Source organism: Kogia breviceps, chromosome 12 (genome assembly GCF_026419965.1).
Source record: "Kogia breviceps isolate mKogBre1 chromosome 12, mKogBre1 haplotype 1, whole genome shotgun sequence".
Taxonomy (NCBI): Eukaryota; Metazoa; Chordata; class Mammalia; order Artiodactyla; family Physeteridae; genus Kogia; species Kogia breviceps.
The window spans coordinates 81,514,352-81,539,000 of record NC_081321.1 but is presented as its reverse complement, the minus strand read 5'-3'; the positions used below and the strand labels follow the sequence as shown (position 1 = coordinate 81,539,000).

Sequence of the window (24,649 nt, the reverse complement as noted above, 5' to 3'; positions counted from 1 at the left end):
ATTCGAATGTTATGGTATTAAGCAGTCTGTAAGCCACATACTATTTTTATTTATTTATGGCAAGGAAATACTATTGGCATTAAATATATATATACGGGAGAAAGGCCTTGTCATTTAAGGTCAGATGTATTATACTTCATTTAATTGGCATAATTTTGAAGAGAAACCTTTGCCCAAGTATGTTTCTACAACTGTTGGTAGCAGTACAATGATAACTTGTATGGGAACTGGGGGTGGGGGAAGAGGTGTTAGAATCCTATCAAAATCTTACTCAGAATCTTAACTGCGACCCTCCAAGTCTACTGGGGGCCGATCACTGCCCTCTGAGAACAGCTGGAACGCTAGTGGCTCGGGGTGGTGCCACCACCAGTCACCCAAGTTGAGGAATGCTGTGGCTTCTCCTGCGTCGTGAACTCGAAGCAGCATGGTTAGTGGGAGGAAACTCGAGGTGGCCTCGGGACAGAGCAGGACCTGGCTTCTCCCCCTCTTCCTCCTCCTGTGCCCAGCGGCGGCGACGGCGGCAGTGCCGGCGGCCGCCACCGCCGCTGCCGCCGCCGAGCTGGTCACCTGGGCGCCTGCGGAGCTGCCTGGCTGCTGCCTCTGCGGCGGCCTCTCGGAGGGCGAGGAGGGGGCGGCGAAGAGCGAGATATCCATAGTAACACAGGATGCGCCGGGCGCCGAGCGGGACCTAGTGCGGGAGGAGGAAGCCCCCGCGCGCCGGCAGCCCGCGGCGCTAGGCGCCCTGCAGCCCCCGCGCGCCGTGCCCGAGCCCGCGTCGCTCTCGCACTTAGGGTCCGACTGAGTGGTAAGCCCTCCCAGGAACTAAACCAACGCCTCCCACCCGCCCCGGCAACCCACCCCCGGGAGGCAACAGCAGAACAATAGAGAGCGCAACCGGCCGCCCTGAAGACCGCGCTCGGGGGAGGACGCGCCGCCGCCGCGGACGCCGCCGCCTCCCGGGCTGGCGCGCGCCGCGTGGGGCCGGGCGCGTGTGAGGGCGCGCGGCGGGGCCGGGGGCGCCGCGGGGGGCGCGCGCGCGGGCCCGGGGAGCTCGCCGGGAAAGCCCGGCGCTCGGCGCGGCGCGGCGCGGCCAGGCTCGGCGCCTCTCCGCCCCGTTCCTCGGCGCGCTCGCCCTCGCCTCGCGGCTCGCATTCGCTGGGGGCGCCCAGAAAGATGCTCAGAGGCAACGGCTAGGGGAGCGGAGGTTCCTGCCACATGTCCGCGTCCTCGGGGGCCAGAGCCCGCCAGCCCTCGCGGATCCCGGCTCGCAGCCAGCCCGCGACCGCTGCCTTCGCTAGTGCCGAGGGGCTCGGGTGAGTAGCGGCGTGACTGCGGGCGGCGTGGAGTACGGCTACCCCGCCGTCCACGGCCCCAGCTTGCCAAGATGCGGTTGCGGGAGAAAAAAAGGAAGCCGGGTCGGAAATCTGGAAAGGCTGCGATAAGGGTTGCCGGGGCATTTGTTGCAGCCAGGCTGGCGGTCTCCACTGTGTGGGCCTTTCCCCCCCACCCCCACCCCTCAAAAAACATGGTTTGGTTATTGCTTTTACCTCTCGGGTTGGGCGCATTTTCCCTTTCCTTTCCTCATCTTCGGGGTTACAAGGAGTTTGAAGCGGTAAATTGCCGGATGTCTTTCCAAATGGTTTGACTTTCACGAGTAGATATTTTCCAAAGGTCATTTGTCTTCAGTATTAAAAAGCCACACCAATCCATGTAATTTCCAGGTGCGCTTTGAATCACTTTTCAGGAGTAGCAGGAAAAACAGACGCTGGAAGGGTTGCTGTTGAGCGTGCCCTCTCTCCTCGTATTTTTTAATACATTGATTAATCGGAGGGGAAAGTGGGCTTGGACTTAACCACTCTACGCCTTGGCGAACTGTACTAGAGCAGCAAAGACTGCAATTTGCTGCTTTCGTGAAGAAGGTCGGATCAACATTTCCATTGAAATCCCAATTTCGATGGTTGCAACTTGGGTGTAATTTTACTCCAGGCTAAAACTTGCCAAAGGCAAACAAGATGTTGTTTTTATAAGGATGCTGCCACCGCCTCGGTTTGGGGTTTTTTGTTGTTGCTGTTTGCCTCCAAGAAAACCAGCCATCTACAAACAGGAGCCCCTAAAACGAATGGGCAGCTCAGGAAGGCTTTACATTTTCAGAGATTGGCCAGGAAGGCTCGTTCTCGCTACAGTTATCATTTCTCCTCCCTGAGCGACTGAGATGTTAGTTTTAGGAGGCTAAAAATTCAGCCCCCAGGCTGCAGATATGCACCCAGTATGTTGTATGGGTAGATGGAAGGCATGTGAGCTTTGGGGTCCTTAACGATTCTTAAACACTTACTAGATTAGGATACTTGCTACTTGGACTCTTGCATGGAAAGGCAACAGGAGGAATTTAGGTACAACGTAAAGACTTTCCTCAACGTTGACACAAGTTACCAAAGGAGTCTATAAATCTCTTCGGGAGTCTTTACATTAGGGTAGCTTCGCGTTGAAGTTTGGAGCCAGTTCTGAACTGGTTTGGAGCTGGAAGGGAGAGAGGAAAAGAGATTAGGAAACCTCCCCGAGGTTCCTTCCAAACCTGTGTTCTTTGTACCCGGCAGATGAGCTTGGGCAAGGAGATGCCGGTGGCGTCTGGGTTATTTGAGTCCGTGGTGTCGATGGCTCTGTGACAGAACAGACTATAATGACTGGTGCTGGCATTGTCCCACTGCAAAGACTTCACAAGTGTGCCATTCTGTCATTCCACCCTGTCAGTCCTGAATAGTGCTTGGTGTGATTGCAGTGATCCTCCTGGAGTCAGATGGAGGAGAAAGGGGTAACTGGTGCAAATGAAATTAAAACAGATTCATGCTACCTGGGCGACCTTGTGATGTATTTTAAAAAACATCGTTTCAAAGACTTTTTAAACTTCAGAATGCAAGGGGAAATATAATGTTGGATAAAAGCAGTGAAGAGTCAGTGCGCCTTGCTCAAGGATAGGAACTTTCTCCTGCAGTTGCTAATTGCCAAAACTTAATTTTACTGCATTAGAGTTACTTTGCTTGAAGCACTTTGGCACTTTTAGTAGAAGTAATATTTTTCTTCTTAATCAGTGACAGTAGAGTGATAATATATCCATGTATTAGGAATGAGAGACTCTGTATCGTTACAGTTCCCCTGAGGGGGACCAGAGAAAGAGAGCAAAGTATCTTACCTCTACTTGGAGATCAAATCTCCATTAAAATACTTTTGAAATATAGATACAGCATGGTACAATATTTAATAAGATATTTGGGGGTAACTAGTTTTTAACAAAACTTTGTAAGTACATTTATTTGTCAGCAGTTTAAAATTATAATCACTGGACAGTTATTAGGAGTCTAAAAGTTTGCAGGCTTAACTAAATTTGTATACATGTATTGAATTCTGATACATTTCTTTTCTGTTAATTTACTGCCTATGGTGTAATTGGTCTGAAATGTTAGGGAATGGCTTTCTTTAAAATAGTAATATTTGTTTAAAATTACTGTACATATTCTAAATAGAGTAAAAATTAGCAGACATTGTTCAGGAAAGGCATTCCCAATAATCATTTGTGACGTTATTGTCCTCTTTTAAATGTTGGCAAATGTTTACCAGTTTATTATTAATTCATACTCGTTGCATCATTCATTGAATAAGGATTTTTGAGCACCATGTGTTTTGAAGCAGGTTTATCCTTTCTCTAAATGGAAGGCAGACATGTTCTCTAAATATTTTATTGAAATAAATGATTTGGCATTATCAGTGTTTATAGCACTGGCAGAGTCTGTAGAAACACCGGGTAGAGTTTATTGATTCCCTAGTTCTAACCAGATGCTAATGTCAACATATGTCACATTAATATCCATCAAGCCAGTTAATGTCCCAGGAAGAATGAACAATTAGCAAAATTAATTAGGAGATCTGCTTGACTGAAGTCATTAATGGTCATCACTAAAACATTTGTATTACCATAGGCATGTTTGATTGTTATACATTTTGGATTTATAGCAGTAATTCAGATTTAGCATTTACAAGTGCCACTACCAGTAATCAAACTACGAGGTCTTCCATAAGCCACCAGTAATTAACAGAAGTGTGAACAGAAACCAGATTTATTTATTGGTTACCCATTTTTTTTTCCTTTCATGGACAATAGCCAGTAACAAAGCATAAGTGTTTGCCGTGGAATTTAATGGCAGTGAATAGCAATAAGCCTTGGAAAAAGTGTTGCATGTGTATTTCTTTAAACGAAAGATTACATTGGCTGTGATGTCTTTACTCTTGTATTAATATTTGATTTCTTTAAAATGATTGTTTTCAAAGTGCAATGCTGTCAATATATTTAATACTTTGCTTGAGAAAGAACATTTACATGAATGCATTTATCTTCCCGCATATCTGTCAATAGTGCATTGTTCCAGAAATCTATTTTTATGTAGATGGAATTTTCATGTAAAAATTAACCTTTCTTATAATTCTAGTATGAGCTGAAAACCATTCTTGTTCATCTGATTTTTGCTTTCTCTCCATGAAATCATGAGACGGTTTTTTTAGAAGTCAAACTATGATTAAGCTGAGTCTTCTTTCTTCTTTAAAAAAAAACTGTGAGAATAGTTTGTTTAGAAGAAAATTCAGAATTAATTCCCTTAAAAATTTTATGTTTAGGCAGTATCTCCCGATTCTGGTATTTACAGAGCAAAGACTTACTGGTAGTTTTCTCATATGGGAATAGGAAGGAATGCAGAGAAGATCAATACAAGATTTGATCTGGAAGAAGCAAAACTGCATGTTCTGATTCCCTCTGTTACTAAATGCTTTATAGTGTGTTTTTAGGTGAATCTCAAAACAGAATTTTTCTATAAATGGCTTTTGTGGATACATCCCTTTGGGGTTTGGAATTAAGGTAACTAAACTGAAATTACTTACTTCACAAGACTAACCACAAGAACATGCTCTGGAAAATCAATGGCTGCATTGAGATTGTCCAGATACCCATGTTTACCACGTTCCAGCCCCTCTGTCACTATAGACAGCCACCTTTGAAGCACACAGAAATCAGTGGGTGACCCCAGCACAGTCTCAGCACTGCTTGGCCATATGTTTCAGTGGTACTCAGTTCTATAGCTCTTATAACATTGGTCAGGGCTAGGTTTTGTGACCCTGTGAAAACTAAGACACTTGGCAGGAGAAAATTGTATTTTAAGACTATTTGAGCATCCTGTCATTTTAGCACATTTCAGTTAGAAGAATTGTTTTGTAACTGTAAGTTTTATGGTCTGTTTCTGGTTTCAGTTAAGGCTTGAGCGTGACTTGCACATAGTTGTAATTGCAACAGGTGGTATGTTTTGTGTTGTGTAATGTTCATAAAAGTCTCGTTTCCTGAGGTTTAGAAATCATGACCATTTTGTAGTTATTTTTCCAGAAATACAAAATGTAACTGTAAAAATAAGCTGCTTCTCTTTATCTCCATGATTCATTTCTTCAGAAAAGACGTGCAGACCATATGCAGCATCTCTTGGCTCTTAATATGGTTTTTTTTTTTTCTGTCTTAACTGTCAATTTAGTATAAAAATAATTGGTTCAAATTGTTTTCTAGTAGTATAGCTTTCTCTCTGGAATGAGAGGTCTGGCATTGCGTCCTAAATATCTCCCAAGGCTTGGTTGGTACTCTTGATATGAGTGATGCTATTTTTTTCACCCTACTGGTAGATTAGTCGTACACACTCATGCCAAACCAAATTTGGTACAAAGCTTCAAATTAGAAATAAATAGTCCCTCCCAAGTTTCAACATTATTTACACACTGGCTCTCCCTCTTTTTACATACCCGGAACTGTTCCAGACAGGAACCAAGCTGTCTTGGAAGATGCAGATTCCTAGTAGCTAAGAGAAGAAACTTTTTCCCCTTCTCTTCCTGACCACTCATCACTGACTTTTTCTCTCCTCTCATTCACTGCTCTTGGGTCAGGTATCTTGCAAATCACATAAGCTCTTTAATCCCTTTCATTAGGTTTCTCTCTCGCTACTAAAACCTCCAGAAAATCTATAATCTCCTCTTTTACGTTTTTGATACAGTGACCCAAGTCATGGCTGATAAGTATTTAAGGTGGTAACCGTGTTATGTCTGTTATCAAAGGAGCTGAAAGCTATAAATTTTAAAGTTATATGAATAAAAAAAAACAGGACTGGAAAGCTCTACAGCCCTTGAAAATGAATCTGAAGCCCCCTTCAGAATATCCATAAATGTCTCCACCAATATGAAAGATAAATAATAATTGTAATTTGGTCATATTAAATAAATTAAAATACTTCTTTTAAGTTGTTTATTATGCCGGTGATACTTCATCATGTTGATTTTCTAGTATTTTTGTTGCATATATACAGAATTTTAGCCCATTATGGGTCCAGTAGACATTCGTGGGCTCTAACCCTAATATTTAATTATTGTTTTTACTGTGGCTTAGTTGAAGGAATTTGCATTCCGAATTCTAAACAACTGACTTAAAAGACAGATTTGCCAACACAACCCTTTGAGAAACAGTATCTGTGTGTATTCAACTCATTCACTTGAGAAATTTGTATAGAATGTCTACTGTCTCCAAGGCACTGTTGTTAGGGCAGGAGATATAATGATGAACAGCATAGACAAGGTCCCTGTTTCGTAGAGCAGGTATTTAATGGGGGAAGTTTGATACAAAACAAGTAAATAAATAAATGGAGAAGATGATCTCAGACAGTGGTAAGTGCTGTGAAGGGCATATAACAGGGTGAAGTGCTTGAGAGTGTTCTGGAGGGGAATGATGCTGCTTTAAAAAAGTTGTTCAGAGAAGGTGTCCCTAAGAAGGTGTCCTTCAAACAGAGAATGACGAGCAGGAACCAGCCAGGCAGAGAAACCTGGGGAAGGAGCATTCAGGCAAAGGGACCCACTCACCTAAGTGCCCTTGGGGGACAGTCACAGTATGTTTGGGTAACAGAGAGCAGCACAGTGTGACTGGGTCCTTGCCCGCTCAGGTCAGCCTTGCTGGTCACGGCAAAGGGTTTGGGTTTTATTCTAAAACCAACATGAAGCAAACGGAGAACTTAAAGCAGAAGTACAACAGCTTTACCTTTGGAAAGAATACACTGGCTGCCTTGGGAAGACTGGACAAAACCAGAGGCAGAATGGACATGGAGGAACCACGCAGAAGGCTATTATAGCAGTCCAGGTGAGAATTGATAGAGACTTGGGCTAGGGTAGTGACAGTAAACAAAGAAGAGCTGTGGGAAGATTCGGAATATCAAATTGTGAAAAGCTTTTGTGAAGTTCTACAAATATAGGAAAATACAAAAAAGAAAATAACAATTCTCCCAGTTCCCACCATGCAAAGTAATATCTTGGCATTTTTTTAAGGAAAAATAATCACCACGTTATTTTTGATATTTGATCATAAGACATAATTCAGGTGATGCACATAATAAAAATACTATAATTTTTTAAAATTACGCTAAACCCCACCACCCAGAAATAACCATCTTTAACATTAGACTAATATCATTTGAGGCATGTTTCTATGCATATATACAGAGGGATTGGTAGATGGATGCATGAATAGGAAGAAATCTTGATACTTTTATGGTAATGGCAACAATGGAATCATACTGGAGATGCTGTTTTTATTTTATTTTATTTTTTTATTTTTTTTTTTTTGAGATGCTGTTTTTAAATAAAAAGTATTAAAATTTGTTTTCTTACATTTAACAGCAAAAAAAAAATGGAAGTAAGAAAAGCTAAATAATTGTTGAACTTCAAACAAAGTTCTCCTTTCTACAAGTTATTTCCTAAAAGATCTCCCTTTACGTTTAAGAGAAATGGTTATGATTAACGGTTATTAAATGGTTATGGTTAAGAGAAATGAAAAATGTTAAGAGGTTTGAGCAGGAGTGGATTGAGATTTTGTAGGAAGGTTATTACAAGTGTTGGGACTCCTCTTTAAGAAAACAGAGTATATTTTACAAAAACATGATCATGTGAATGCTTTGCTGTGACGCCTCCCAGGGCCAACGAAAAACAAATCACCCATGTAGGTGAAAGGCCTTGAAACTTAAGTAGCTTTACAGTAAATCCACCTCAGGGTTGCAATTATTATGCTTTTTAAACTACATATTCCAGCTTTAAGTACATTATCACCCCTCTCCTCTCCTCAGCTAATAATTTTAATTAATTTATATTGATCATGTTGTAATACTTGCTATTATATAATCATAAAATCATAATTACTAAGCTTATTTAATATAAATCTTCTGTAAAATAGACCCAGTTTCCCAGTCCTTTAGTATAGCTTCTCCATTTCTAAATGAGTTCTTTGATTCATCTCTTAATTGCCTAGATATCATTGTCAATTGCTTTTTGTTCTTATTTCAAGAAAGACTAGCTACTGCATTTCTGAGAGTTTTGGGTTTTGTTTTTTTAATATTCGAGGGTATCTTTCTGTTACTTTTTTTTTTTTTTTTTTTTTTTTGCGGTTCGCGGGCCTCTCACTGTTGTGGCCTCTCCCGTTGCGGAGCACAGGCTCCGGATGCGCAGGCTCAGCAGCCATGGCTCACGGGCCCAGCCGCTCTGCGGCATGTGGGATCTTCCCGGGCCGGGGCATGAACCCGTGTCCCCTGCATCGGCAGGTAGACTCTCAACGACTGCGCCACCAGGGAAGCCCTTTTTCATGGATTTTTTTTTCTTTCTGTTACTTTTATAATTGAAACAACGTTGAGGCTGAGTATAATATTCTTGTGTTATGCTCTCTTTACCTTATAGTTTTGCAGCCATTACCCCATTGTTGAGTAGCATTCCCTATTACTGTGCAGTCTGAAGCCACCCTTTGTAGGTGTTTGCTTCTTCTGCCTGGATAGCAAAGAATTCTTTCTTTACCCTCATAGTTAAGTAGCATAGCTAGGATATGTCTTGTTGAATGTTCTGTGTCAGAATTTTCTGCAGTACAATGTGCTCTTTAAATCTGCTGACATTGTATCATATCTTTTATTATACATTTTATTCCATTTGTATTGTTACCTACTTTGGGGCCATCAACTATCCTTATTTTGGATCATCTTTGTCTCTCTTCCACACCTCTTAATTTCTTTATAATTTAATCTTTTTGTCATTTTCACCTGCATTCACAGTGATTATGTCAATCCTTTCCTCTGTGTTAGAAATTCCATTTTCAGAAGTGTCTACTCTGTTTCTTGATGTTTCTAATTTATTGATTGATTCTAAAATGATGTTCTTTGGTCCTTAAATAGTTTCATTAGGTCCACAATCTCTCTTTTCATCTCATTCATTTGTTTCATTATTCTGTCTTTAGCTTCAATTTTTACTGAAATCATTCTTCTGTAGTAGAAAGTTTGTGTTAGGAGGTCCTTCCTTTTATCTGAATAAATTTCTTCTGGATTTACTTCCTCATGCTATGACCCTTGCATTTTATATTCTTCCCTGCCCTCCTTCCTCTCTCCCTCCTTCCTTTCATCCTCTCTCCTTATCTTGTTTCCTCCTTCCTCCCTTCCTTGCATATCTGCCATGCTATTTTTTTTTTTTTCATCTGGCTGGTGCTTGGGGAGCTTTGCCCAGACATGGTATAAGTAACTCCTTAGATCACTTCCCACCTTTTGGGGGACCAGTTTGATTTTTATCTTTGAGCTATGTTTTACTGCCTGGACCTGTCCACTTTTCTGAAGTGGGAGGGAGTTGCCAAGGGAGGTAGAAATCGTGGAGAGAGGTAGCTCATGCCCTGTGCAGCCTTGATTACGTTTCCAGGGCTTTGCCTTCTCAGGTTTTGCAGAATGTCCCTGTTATCAGCATTCATTTCACCAAACTGGGAGGGGGTAGGTGGGAGATACCAAGGACAGTCTTTTTATAATCAACTAAAGGGTTTCATATGAGCTGGCAGCTACCCTGGAGGTAACCTCGGACTTCATGGGTCTCCTCATCACAGTGGGCAGTCCTGGAGTCTTCAGTTCCATGGAGTCAGCCCTTTATTCCCTTTTTCTCATTTCACATGTTTCCATCACTACCCCATAGAGAGAGGAAACAGATAAGGATAGTCACTGAGTGTGTGCTTTCTCTAAATTCAGGGTTATTAGTGAGAATTCTCAGAGTTTTGTTGACTCTCTGGGCAGTGAGAACAGGGTTGGGAACCAAGCAACACTGTGCCTCTTCCTCCCGCTCCAGAATCTTCTGTTTCTCTCCTTGGCTGCCAGTGTTGAAGTTTGTTTATATTTGTTTATGTTCCTTTCCTTGATTGGTTACTGTTGGTATTTTTTTCGTACTGTTTACTATTTTTTTTCCACATTTTGTTTGGTATTTGGGAAGGGAAGTTCTGTGAGGCAGTTTAAATTTGCCATCTTAAATCAGACTCTGGGATGTATTTTGGAGATAGAATTTAGATGTCTTGCTGATGAATTAATTTGAAAGATGAAGGGAAGGGAGGAGTTATGGATGACGCCTAAATTTTTGGCCTTAGCAACTGGGTGGGTGATGAACAGATCGGGCCAGTGTTGGGAGAAGGAATCAAGAGTTCTGTTTTAAGCATTTTAAATCTAAGAAGCTTGATATCCATGTGGAAATGTCAAGCAGGTGGTTAGATCTACTAGCCTGAAACCCATGGGAAAGATGCTCAGCATATAGGTGGTACCTAAAAGCACATGCCTGGATGAGATCACGTAGGGAGAGAGACTATAAATATTGGGAAATGTATAATGAATATGTACTAATCAGGATGTGTGGGTGTGTGAACTCTTCAGGCTCAGTGTAAACTCTTCTTAATCTGACAAATGTCTGAAATCTTTCAGTATAAATGTATCAGGTTAATGTTTGGTATGAATTAGTGAGAAAATGTAGGTCAGGGAACATTTTGAAAGATGGGAAATTTTATACTTCTAGATCTACACAGTAACACAGTAAAGTACTGCCTTTCAAAGATGGTTTAGACTTGCTTTTTAGCTCTTACCACATTAATTATCTGTATTTGAGGATGATAAAGATTTAATTTTAAACAAATATATAACTTATTAGTTATGAAGACTCAATTTTTTCTGCTTTCAAAATGAACCTATATATACATTTTTATTTAATACATACTTTTACAATTAAAATATAGCTTTTGCTTATCGTAGATGTACATTGTACATTTTAAAGCATTGCTATATTTGGAGGGAATGTGCTTAATGAAAAGGATACTGTTCTGGAAATTAGGAAACAGATTCTAGATCCAACTCCGTCAATAATAAAAAATAGCAGTATGAAACACACATAATCCTTTCAGTGTGACAGGTGCTGTTCTAAACACTTTACATAGTATTTACTTTTTTAAGAAGTTGTATAGTCACACAGCTTTCAGCTACTTAATCTTCCAGGACTTTAGCCTCCTCATTTGTAAAGCCAGTGTTCCCTCTAGCTGTAAAATTCAGCACGATTTATCTTTAATTGTACAGTTTTATCAAGAAACGTAAAAATGTTTTAACGATCTTATTAACCAAAGCAAATGGTAACAGACTCTTTTATAGCCAGGGGAAGATGAACCGTTATATCACAAAGGTTGACCAGTAAATTATGGAGATTTTGGTCGACTAGGATTGCATCCTAAACATACCTCCCCTTATGCTTTTGCTCACGCTTTACCTAAAAAATAAGGATTTTTTTTTTTTTTTTTTTGCAGTATGGCAGTTACTTGCCCAGTTGCTAGGTAACAAGGCAGATCTCTATGGCTTTATCTGAACACACAGCAGATGATTTTTTAGTGACAATTGTTTATATCCAATATATTAAAGTATGCTGTATTGATAATGATTTAATGATTATAATCATTAAATCAATGATTTATCTACTATGCATTTGCAAGAAAGTGTGCAGTAATTCACAAAGCTAGTTTTGTTCTAATCTTTCTCAAAAGCATTATTAATATTTGCCACTAAGAATGATCAGTTGTCTAGCAAAGCAGCAATAGCTAGATTGTTTATTTGATAATACTTCCAGGTGGCTGATCACAGTCAAAAGCATTGCCACACCTTTCTGATTAATTATACTGTACATCTTCTGGGAGGGATGTTTTGTTCTTCTATGGGGTTATAAAGTTTGAATTGATATGTTATAAAGTTTGAATTTTGTGAAAATTGATATTCTTTATATCGCTTGTCATTCCTCGTACTATAATCATTCAGGAAATCTAGCTCTACACTGAGAAGGAGCAGTTGATTTAGAAGTATTTAGAAGAATTATTATTTTAAAACATTATTCAAATTTATTTATTTTTTTTGTCTTTTGGTACAGAGGGGAGAAATCATAGCTGTACATCACCAATGTTACATAATCAGCAATGGTGTGTTGTTAGAGATCTTTTAACAAAAGTTACAATTAAAGAAAAGATCTGCAATTTAAGTATTATAACCAGTAAATTTCCATAATAAGGAAGGAAAAAAATCTCTTTCCACTGTTTGTGGATTTTGTTCACAATATTTGCCTTTAATCAGGTGGATTTATTTGCTTGAATGTTTCTTAATATATGCTGGGAAACATGTGAAGTATATGCTTATTCCAAATTCATTTTCCTCCTGACATTTATATTGGTAAATTTGGACGATTATTAGATAGAATTTATGCATTGAGTTAATAGTCATTTGTCAGAGTCTTTTCAACTAAAAGTCAAAAGGCTATTTTATACTGTAATGGAGAAAAGGTATCTGTTGAGCACTGCTCTTTTGTGGTAGAGTGGCTGTAATTAGTACATCAGCTATGGGATAATTCAAAATTATGGTACAGTTTCCTTTGTACCATAAGAAATATCACAATAGGTAATGTTAGGATTCAGGTTTGTCTTAAAAGATTTAGTTTATGGGACAGTGACATAAGAAAATTCTTAGAGAATTTTGTTCACAAGTTATTTTTTGATGACAGCAGAAAGAACACATTCTGTAGAATCAGAAATCACAGAGACAAAAGTGAGTTATTACCTGTCTCTTGGGCGAACTCAAGGTAACCCTGTCTTTACAAGTCAGCACACCAGGAAGCTAGTTTATATAGAAAATAGTATAATACGGAAAATTGCACTTTAATAATACCTACTAATTAAATGCCTGCATTCAATAAAATACAGTTCTCGCTGCCTGAAAGCTATAAAAGCCACCTGGAATGATTCTGAATTTCTGTAGTCATGAGTAAACCACAGGCAAGGCGTATATTTTATTGACTGTGGACTGAAGGCCTGAGCTATTTTCAAGACAATTAAACAGTAATTTATTTGACTCTTTACAGTGTTCAGTTATCACTGTGGCATTTAAATACCAAAAGTAAAATGGAAATCAACCCTCTGATTTCTCCACTTTTCATATTCTCAGTGACATACAGTTTTGCCTAGTTTTTAGAAAACATGCTGTTATACAAACCATCACTTATACAAAAATTTTTAAATCATTTCAGGCAGGGAGTCGAAGCAGATGTCTGTTTGCCATATAACAGTAGTTCTTTCCTTATAGGGGAACTCACTGCAAGATTTCATTAGGTTTTTTTTATCTTTCTCATAGTAATTTTGGGAAAAAACCAAAACTGTGTTTATACAGAACTTTTAGAAACTTATCCATCTTGTTAAGCTAGGTAAACTTGTGAATTCCAGTTAAGGTTAATTTATTTCATATTCTTATTTTTGATTGTCATATTGTTACCAAAACCCAACTCCATGTGATTGCTACCTTCTTTTGTGTCTTATTTTAGACATATTATTTGAATGGACTTTCTTCATCATCCTATGTGTCTTTGTGATTATTGTTGCTATATCATTTTCAATGATTTTAATGGAAATCTTCTTCCTCTCTCTCAATACTGAAGCCTATCTCCTATAGAGAAACTAAGTAATCCTAAATATGAGCTGTTATTGTCTCACTTTTAGGCTTTACTTACTTTTAAAAAGGGTTCTGTGGCCATAGAAAATAAAACATAGATTTGTCAGAATGTCAGCATCCTAGGATATGAAAGCTACATTCTGCAAAGCATTGGAGTTGGTTCTGTTTTGTATTGTTAACATATATTTTATACTTTTAATCATTGTTTATTACACTGTGCAAAAAAGAAAAAAGCCGAATAATCTAGTGTTCAACTCTCTTTTTGTTTATCCAGGCATTATGGGAATTTTAGCTGAGGGTGAGACTAATACTGAATAATCATTTCAAAAGAAAATGTCATTTCTGATTTTTAAAAAATGATTCTAATTGTGTGTGTGTGTGTGTGTGTGTGTTTGTGACTGTGAAGATTCCAAGAGAATTTATTTGTCCAATATTCAGAGTGCCTGAAAGCCTAAATATATTTATCCATACTATGTGGATTAACAATTATTTTTAAGGATTTAAAGATTATTTTATGGCTCTTTTTCTCAGAACACCCTCAGACACTGTTTAAAGAATTTTCAGCTGAGGTTTATCAAATGCCACAAAATCATAGGAGGAATAGGAATTGAAAAAAGGGAGGGGGGAGGGAGAGGAACAAAAAGCAGCAGAAATACATAAAGAAAAATGAGGAAGAGCAAAAAGTTTAAATTTTTATTATGTGTCAACAGAATACTTGGTACAAGTTGCTTCATTTCTTCTGAAGAATGGTGAGGAAGGATGGGCTTGGGAGTGCTTGTGATTCCTCGAATTGTGACTTACCTCCACCACTAATTGGCTGTGTGTGCTTTGGGGAAGTTACCAAACTGAACCTTTCAGAACCTTATTTTCCTCATCTGTAAAACAGTCATGATGTTTACCTTGCACGGTTATTCTGAGGACTAAGAGGTTGGACAGACAGGTAGATAAGTAGCCCTCTGATGCACAGTAGGTGCTGAATAAACCTCTAGCTGCTATTTATGATAGTTCTTATATTTCTTAGAGACATTTTCTTTCATCCTTACCCACCAAATATCAATACAGAACTAATGTTAGGACCATGAATGATGCTTTCAAACCAACAGATCTGAAAAATTATAGCCAGGAAAAGAAATTAAAGCCCAAAGCAAACCTAGAGTGGCTGACTGTAGCCTCCAGTTGTCCTCTGCATGGCCCCAGGGTGCCACTCCCACAGACAATCCGTGCAGTGTGATGCCAATTCAGTTGTTCTGTTCTTGGTCTCTGCTTTTAAAGAAGCATAAAAATCAAGGCATGAAAAACTTTTTTGTTGTTCAAAAGTACTTATGTGTTGTAAGTCCCCTTGTATAAAAGATAGGAAAACAACTTGTTCCCAGATCTGTTGGCTTTGTCATCCTCATATGAACCATCATCTCTCAAGGGGGTGCTCTGGCCAACAAGAGAGTTGAGATATATATATATGTGTGTGTATATATATATATATATATATATATATATATATATATATATATATATATAGAGAGAGAGAGAGAGAGAGAGAGAGAGAGAGGGAGGGAGGGACAGAACCAAAACAATCTTGAGAAAGAAGGACAGCGCTGGAGGTATCATGCTCCCTGATTTCAGACTGTACTACAAAGCTACAGTAATCAAAACAGTGTGGTAGTGGCACAAAACCAGACACATATATCAATGGAACAGAATAGAGAGCTCAGAAATCAACCAACACGCTTAGGGTCAATTAATCTATGACAAAGGAGGTGAGAATGTACAATGGAGAAAAGATAGTCAATTCAATAAGTGGTGCTAGGAAGACTGGACAGCTACATGTAAAAGAATGAAATTAGAACATTTTCTCACACTGTATACAAAAATAAACTCAAAATGGATTAAAGACCTAAACGTAAGACCAGAAACAATATAACTCCTAGAAGAAAATATAGGCAGAACATTCTTTGACATAAATCATATCAATATTTTTTTTATCTGTCTCCCATGGCAAAGGAAACAAAATCAGTGAGACCTAATTAAACTTAAAAGCTTTTGCACAGCAAAAGAAACCATCAACAAAACAAAAAGACATCCTGCTGAATGGGAGAAACTATTTGCAAATGATATGACCAATAAAGGGTTAATATCTAAAATATATAAATATCTCATACAACTCAATATCAAAAAAAAAAAAACCTTTTAAAAATGGGCAGAAGACCTGAATAGACATTTTTCCAAAGAAGACATACAGATGGCCAACAGCCACATGAAAAGATGCTCAACATTGCTAATCATCAGGGAAATGTACATCAAAACCACAATGAGATATCACCTCACACCTGTCCGAATGGCTATAGTCAAAACAAATGTTAGCAAGAATGTGGAAAAAAGGGAAGCCTTCTACACTGTTGGTGAGAATGTAAATTGGTTCAGCCACTGTGGAAAACAGTATGGAGGTTCCTCAGAAAACTAAAAATAGAACTACCATATGACCCAGAAATCCCACTACTAGGCATATACCCAGAGAAAATGAAAACTGATTCAAAAAGATACATGCACCACAATGTTCATAGCACTATTATTTACAATAGCCAAAATAGGGAGCCAACCTAAGTGTCCATCAACAGATGAATGGATAAAGAAGATGTGGTGTATATCTACAATGGAATATTGCTGAGCCATGAAAAAGAATGAAATTTTGCCACTTGCAACAACATGAATGGGCATTATGCTTAGTGAAATTAGTCAGACAGAGAAAGAGAAATTCTGTACATTATCAATTATATGTGGAATCTAAAAAATAAACTAAACAAATGAATATGACAAAAGTTACCAGTGGGGGGAAGGAAGGGGGAAGGGACACCATAGGGGTAGGGGATTAAGAGGTACAAACAACTATGTATAAAATAAATAAGCTACAGTATCTGAGGGTCTTCTGAGAGGAAGAGCCATAAAATAATTTTTAAATCCTTAAAAATAATCATTAATCCACATAGTATGGATAAGTATATTTAGGCTTTCAGGCACCCTTCACGTTCCCACCAAGGCCTAGAGTATTTATGTTCAGTGAATATGTGTAGAATAAATCATATTGGAGTCTGGGGGACAGGTTTGTGCATAATGGCTATATTGTTTTATTCTCTCACTTAAAAATCTAAAATAAAAAATTAATTGTTGCCCCATTAGTCAGTATGACATTTGCTAGATTCTTCTTGATCAAGATAAGGGTAGCTAGACAGTTCTTAAAGGATGCCTTCTTGTTCCTAGCTTGAATCCTAACAAAACTAGAATGCCTTCGTATACTAAACAAGCAAACAAAAACAAAACTAACCCCCCAAAACAAAACGCAACAACCAAAAAAAAATATTTGATCATTAAAACAGAAATAATATTTCTTGTTGGTGACTTTATTAATTCACTCATGCTTACCATGTATAAGTCATCAAAGAAGAAGGGAGAAAGCCATTTTGGACTTCCTCTGCCACTGGTTTCCACTTACTAAACATTCAACCTGTTGTACTACCCCAGTGATAGGTCAGGAAGTATTTCTTCAAGTTGATTTAAAATAAGCTTTGACTGATGTTGTTTGCCTATTATTTCTAGTAATGGAAGGGTCAACCTGATAATGTTGATAGCAGTTGTTTGGAGGTAATTCCTGTCTCATTAGAAGTTTTAGATAATAAGAATCAAGATGGCATTACAACTCCGTCCTGGGCAGAACTTCCAATGATACTGCCCCATCGCTGAGACCGCTCTTTCTGTATCTTTTTAGTCTCAGGAGGGATTTGTTAGGCTGTAGGTAGACCGCAACTCATTGTCCTCATAGGTGCCTATAGCTTAACTACGTAGTGTTTTCATGAGCCACTCAGACTCAACCTGGCCCCATTAGATTGGCGTGTTGCTATTCTAGTTAATTACTTGTCATCTAATTGCATTATTTAGCTATATATGCACAGTGACCCGAAGGCCAAGTGTTTTTCTTTATTGTACAATTACTCTGAATAAACTCACCGTGGAAGTAGAATTAAATACCTGTTGTAAAATACCACTTCTAAAAGCCTGTTTGGGACTTTTTTACAATGCTTTGATGCATTTTTAAAGAAAGCAATCTTAAAATACCATGTGATTTCTACCTGTACCCTAAAGCCATTAAATATTATTTTCTGTTATTGCTCTTATGTTCGGTTTATTTAACTAAAAAGTTTGGTATCCCCATAGTTTCTGATTGTGAAGGTCTTTCTGCACATTCTTGATCATTTTAGTTTATTCTAATAATGTTCCCTATAGTCAAATGAAACAAAAAAGTATAACCACTTTAGTTTTTCAGGGTTTCTGTAAGTGTTCGCTTCCATGTGAATTCAACAGATTCAATTTAACAGATAATTTATTGAGTGTTTTTTTTTTTTTTTTTTGGCTGCCTTGGGTCTTCATTGCTGTGCACAGACCTTCTCTACTTGTGGCGAGGGAGGTGCTGCTCTTCGTTGCAGTGCACAGGCTTCTCACTGCGATGGCTTCTCTTGTTGTGGAGCACGGGCTCTAGGTGTGTGGGCTTCAGTAGCTGTGGCATGCAGGCTCAGTAGTTGTGGCTTGTGGGTTCTAGAGCGCAGGCTCAGTAGTTGTGGCACATGGGCTTAGTTGCTCCGCGGCATGTGGGATCTTCCCGGACCAGGGCTTGAACCCGAGTCCCCTGCACTGGCAGGCAGATTCTTAACCACTGTGTCACCAGGGAAGCCCCATTTATTGAGTTCTTAATCTGGGCTGAGCATTATGCTAGAATCCCAGAATACAAAAATGTGTAAGTCCTGCCATGTGGGGAAGGAACAGCATGTAAACAGACAATCTGTTCAATTACCTGGTAGATTACAAGGTGTGTTGGAGGCACCAAGGAGGCATTTCAGCTCTACCTAGAGAGTTCATGGAAGACTTCTCAGAGGAGGTGACAGTTGAGATGAGACTTTAAAGATGATCAGGAGTTCACCAGGAAAACCTGAGAAGAGGATGCGGGAAGAAGGCACTGTAGGCAGAGAAAACAGCAGGTGCAAAGGCACAGAGGAGTCCACCATGTGGTGCCACTAGCAGTGTAGTGTGGGTGGGTATGAGGAAGAGGAGAGAAAGGAGGCTGTTAGACTCCAGCCTTCCTATGATGGGAAGGTGTGAAGCAGAGGTGTGATGTGATCATGCTTGTAGTTGGGAAGAGTCACTTTGGTGCAATCTGCATTCCTCATCCTCTGTTGTTTGTATTTAAAGACCAACCCCTCCTTCAGTTTTTATTACAGTTTCTGCAAGGCTTGATCTAAACTGTAACGTATTCCAGGCCAGATGAGCTGAGGAAGGCTGAATTTAAGGGCCACAGGCCAACGGGTGCCTACCGCAGTTATCCCCTACCTTGTTATAGCAAAGTTTAGGTTGCGTCATCCCTGTGGTTCTTTTGTGGACCATTCCTACCTCCTGTACACTGCTCACAAAACCAGTGAGCTTTGGATCACCAGCCCAGACTTGTCTTGATATTGGGTGCAGCCCCTGATTATGTTGATGATCTGGGTCCACTCACTCAGCATATACCCGAGGGCCTGCTATGTGTCCCAGGCTGGGAACACAGAGCAATGAGACAGCTCCTGCCTCCCACTATTTATTTGCAAACACGTAAACAATTCCAGAAGAGTACAATAAATGCCATAGTAGAGAAACTAAAGGAACAGAAAGGAGGGGAGAAAGAAAGACCAGGAAGGCTTCCTGTGGGAGATGGCATCCGCATCTCCTGAAGGAGGAGGCAAATAAAGGTGGACAGGGATGTCCAGGCGCCAGGCAAACAGACTGAAGAGCTGCTGAGAAGTGAAGTGTGTCAGGCCAGAGTGTGATAAGAGAAGGAGTTAAAAGGTCAGAGGGGACCAGAGCCTCCAGGGCTGTACACAGTGCCACCTGGAGGGTTTTAAACAGGGAGAATTAACACGTTCAGCTTTGCAGAAAGATTGTTCTGAGAGCAGAGAGAGCAGATTGGAAGACAAGATGGAGACAAGGAAACTGTCTCTGTTTCCCTCTGTTACTGAGCTCTGAGAGTGATGCTGGTAAAAAAAAATAATGAGGGCTGTAGCCAAGTTAGCATCTACGGAACGTAGAGGTAAAGATAGGTCTAAAAGAGAGGCAAGGAAGCAGAATTGCCAGAGGCTGGAGGTTCAGTGGATGTGGAGAGGAATAAGAGGGCCAAGTTGAGGATGAAGAAAGGTGGTCCATAGTCCATGAATGGTACAGTTTTTCAGTGGCTGCCACTGTTACGATAGTTACATTACTGGCCAGATTTGAATGCCACAGTGGAATCCTATTACCCTTAATATGCCTTCTCCTCCTTGATTCATTTTTATATTCTTGTCCAAAAAACACTTATAAGCCCTGAAAATTGTTTCCACCTCTTTTTTTTTTTTTTTAGTGGTATGCAGGTCTCTCACTGTTGTGGCCTCTACCGTTGCAGAGCACAGGCTCCGGACGCGCAGGCTCAGCGGCCACGGCTCACAGGCCCAGCCGCTCCGCGGCATGTGGGATCTTCCCGGACCGGGGCACGAACCCGCGTCCTCTGCATCGGCAGGCGGACTCTCAACCACTGCGCCACCAGGGAAGCCCTCCACCTCTTTTATATCATTTTTCCTTCAAAACCTGCGAGGAAGGTTAGACAAGTGTCAGTTTCTTCATTTTGTAGATACACATCAGTCATGCACAAAATCACACAGCTAGCATACAGAGTAGCGTTAGAATTCTTGCCTATTTCTTGCTCCTAGACCACATTGTCTGCTTTGAAGATATGTCATTAGATTATGTAATTCTAACAAAACAGAATTCATTTTTTGGCTTTCAGCAAATAGTCATTGATGAGCATCCAGAGACAAATATCATGTTTTCTTCTGAAATTCATCTCTTTTAAGTGTGTTGTCTGCTCACAGTGAGTCTAGCTGGGAATGGCTACAGGGGGCTCACTTTGTGCGTTACATAGCATCAATTCATTTAATCATTTCACCTGTGGACTGGATACTAGCGTTAGCCCCTTGTTAAGTGAGGAAACCAAGGCACTGAAATGCTAGGTAACTTACTCAAGGTCACCGGCCAGCAGCAGTTGAGCCAAGGTTCACGCCAGGCATGGTGGCTTCCAAACCTCTCACTTAGCTTCTAACAAATATGTGAACTTAAGAGTGGACAAGTCCAGGACACAATCATTATTTTTCAGAACCTGCTCTGTTTGGTTAAGGGGTTTTTTTTAAACTTTGAAGAGAGATTTCTGAAAGCAGCAGCAGCAGCAAACCTTCACAGGGGTGCTCCGGATCCTTTTAGAATTGGTCGCGACTGGGCTGGAGAAAGTTCATTTATCCAGAAATAGTTACAGGCGAGCTGGGTCTCATCAAGGACCAGATAAAAAGCAAGAGAGCATCTCAGAGAGAGACTGGATGAGTTGTCCCTGCCCCAGAAATAGTTCATTTCAACTGTTTTAGTAGTTTTATTGCTAAACTTGAGGGTTCAAATTCACAGTGATAAAATCCAAAGATGAGTAAAAATCAGCCCTTTGGCACCTAAAAAATTATTTTGGGGTGAGTACATAATATGTCTTCACTATGACATGGTGTAAGTCATTAAAATCTATACTTTCAATCTGTGTTACAGTTCATGTTTACAGCAAAGAGCTTCTAGGTAATTTTCAGTGTTATTAATTTCTGGTTTCTTCTTTTATGTGTGCATTTTTACAAATATGTTTCCAACTGTATTTACTTCTCTAAATATATAAATATATTTGTTAGCTCTCATTTTTCTCTATGTTCAGATCATTTTTAACCGTGTTTCTCATCCCTTTGTCCATTAAATCTCCGTGTTTCCTGTCTGCAGCTCTCATCCTTCCTTTTGCACAGATCATTAAAAAGAATATTCTGTCCACCCTACACAGCAGGGACCCTTGTGCCACCTCGTAACCACCTTCCTCCCAATGAGATTGATTGCACTGTATTGTTCCCCTCATTTATTATCTCCTCAGTCCTGGTTCAAGCCAAAGTTACTTCATTTTATGTAGGAAGTTGTATGAGATGTTCTTCCAAATGCTCTAATAAAATTCAAATATATCACATCTGCTCCATTCCCTTACACTAATAATCTTGTAATTCCATCAGAAAAGCAGTCAAATTTGGTGTGCCTTTTTCTTTTTTTCTTCCTAAAGCTCACCTTCTTGTTACTTTTGCTTTATTCCCTCTAGATGTTAACAGATTTTTTTATTACTCTCACAATATTGCAAACTTGCCAAATTACGATTTCCAGGGTCACTTGCATCATTTGAAAACCGGGCTCTCTTTAACTTTTGCCTCATTTTGTGGTGCCTAAATATGTGGATTCCTGTCAGTTTTGTGTATCTTATATTAACCGGGCTCATTATTGATAGGGGATGGTGGTAAAAGTGAGGAGAGGCGGGCAGAGGCTGAGTCCCTGCTGCCTGTTATCTGAAGCCACCTTCTCACACTTCTCCCCAGTCACCCTGACTGACTGCATCGTCTCCTTCTTAGCAGCTGTTGGGTCTCTGCCCCATTCCTGAGTTCTGTGATTTGTAACCTCCTTTCCCCCTTGCATGATCCATTAACATTCGCTCATCTGCTTCTGCTGCCCTTTAGAGGAAAACACACACAGTTCATTTTTATCTCCTTGTTCCCCATTCTCTCATGGTTCTGTCTATGGGAAAGGTGATTTTTACCTCCAGGGCTATGACTGTCTTTTTTCAACTGCACATGGAGTATTCTTTGAATCTGTGCTTCTTGAACTTCATAATGAGGGCATTGTTTTCAGGCTGGATGCTCGAGGGCCTGGTTCATAACAATGGACCCTGTGATTCCCTCCCTCAAGTGAGCGTTTGTCTAAACAAGTCTACACCCAGGTGTAGCCCTTTTGGGTTGCGTTGTTCTGTCCCAAGTTCTCTGCTTCCACTTTCTTCAACTTCTCATCCACAATTACTTTCTTCACTGTTCTTAAACTCATCAACAGGCACTTTCTGTCTGTAGAGTTTACTACGTTTTTTTTTTTTAGCTTCATATAACTTAATATTTCTCTTCCCTCAATGAGCACACACAACTGTTCTTCAAACTGTATTGGATATTTATTACCCTAGGCTTATTCCAGGAGTGGAGACCTTGTTATTTCATTTATTCATTCATTCAACCAACATTTGATGAGTACCTTCTAGGTTTCAAACACTGGGCTACAAAGATGAGTCTCTCCTTTGCAAGCACTCACAGGATCTCGAAGGGAGGCAGCCGTGGAAACGATTCTAACATGGTGTGGTAGGTGCTATGACAGAGGTGGATTTACAAGGGTAGCAGGGGCACCACTCTGAGGAGATAAAAGCTCTGAAGAAGGGCTTCCCTGGTGGCGCAGTGGTTGAGAATCCGCCTGCCGATGCAGGAGACACGGGTTCGTGCCCTGGTCCGGGAAGATCCCACATGCTGCGGAGCAACTAAGCCCGTGAGCCATGGCCGCTAGGCCTGCGCGTCCGGAGCCTGTGCTCCGCAATGGGAGAGGCCACAACAGTGAGAGGCCCGCATACTGCAAAAAAAAAAAAAAAAAAAAAAAAGAAAGAAAAAAAGCTCTGAAGAAGAATCTAACCATAGATCTGGAGTAATCGGGATGAGTTTTCTAGGCAGACAAGGGGGGGATGGCATTTCATGGGAAGATGTAGTCTTACAAGACGGTACTCTCAACGTATCCTGATTCCTCCTTCCAGATCCGCCCATCTTTGTATTATTGGCAGATCAAGGAGAAACTAAAAGTCTGTGGGAAACACAGGCACAGAGACTGGAGAGAGAAAAATAAGTATTAGATTTGTGTATTAGTTTGTTAAGTTGCCATACAAAATACCACAGGCTGGTTGGCTTAAACAAGAAATTTGTTTTCTCACAGTTCTGGAAGCTCAAGAACAGGATTAAGGTGTCACCAAGTTTAGTTTCTTCTAAGCCCTCTCCCTTTTCCTTGCAGATACACATCTCACTGTGTCCTCGCATGGTCATCTCTCTGTGATGTCTGTGTCCTCATCTTCTCTTCTTATAAGGACATCAGTCTTATCGGGTTAGGACGTGTCCTAGCAACCTCGTTTTAACCCAGTTACCTCTTTAAAGGCCCTATCTCCAAATGCAGTCACATTCAGAGGTACTGGGCTTCAACATAGGAATTGCGGTGGGGAGACACGATTCAGCCCATAAGAGTTTGGATTTAGTCTTTGGTGGTGTTTGAACTGATGGCATAACTGAACTTCAGAGTCACTTGACATAACTAAAGGGGTATATGATGAACTGTTACCTGCTGAGCAAAGCTATTTAAATGTTTGAAGTTTATACTGAATGTTACCATCTATGTCCTAGATTTCCCATGTGGCTCTGTTTAGAACTAAAATATTACAGAAGTCCTACCTCATTAAGTACTGTGTCCCTGAAGGCCCAGGACACGTGACTGTACGTGAACCCTTTCAGTACTACAGTGGAAGCCATGTCATATGCAGCAGCGCTGATTAAATGATTCATTGTCACATTGCTTAATTTCCAGTAATTTGTTCCCACTGCAGAGATAAATTCATTTATCTTGATTTGGATGGATCATTGTATAGAATTTCAATATAGATAAGAATATAGTTTTTTAAAAAGAGCTCCTCAAAGAGTGTAACTGCTTCTTGGATCTCCTTTATGGAAAAAAATATATATATGTATTGTTAAATATGAAAGTCTGAAAGGTCTTTGCATTATTAGACATTCATAATTTTTCTAGTTTGCCTTTGGTGGTCTGACAGGAAAAGCGGTGTAACG

At 40.0% G+C, this 24,649-nt stretch overlaps 1 protein-coding gene across 4 annotated transcripts in view; it reads left to right on the top strand.

Annotated features, from left to right (window-relative positions):
* ANKS1B (ankyrin repeat and sterile alpha motif domain containing 1B) overlaps positions 1–24,649 on the top strand; it is a 1,077,938-nt gene that overhangs the window by 919,820 nt on the left and 133,469 nt on the right. For 2 of the 4 annotated variants that reach the window (XM_067009948.1, XM_067009947.1), the window contains exon 1: positions 1,037–1,313. The exons of the other annotated variants lie outside the window; for them this stretch is intronic. The gene's annotated coding sequence lies outside the window, so the exon portion shown is untranslated. Of the gene's footprint in view, positions 1–1,036; positions 1,314–24,649 lie in introns of those variants that run through there. 4 annotated transcript variants of the gene reach the window in all.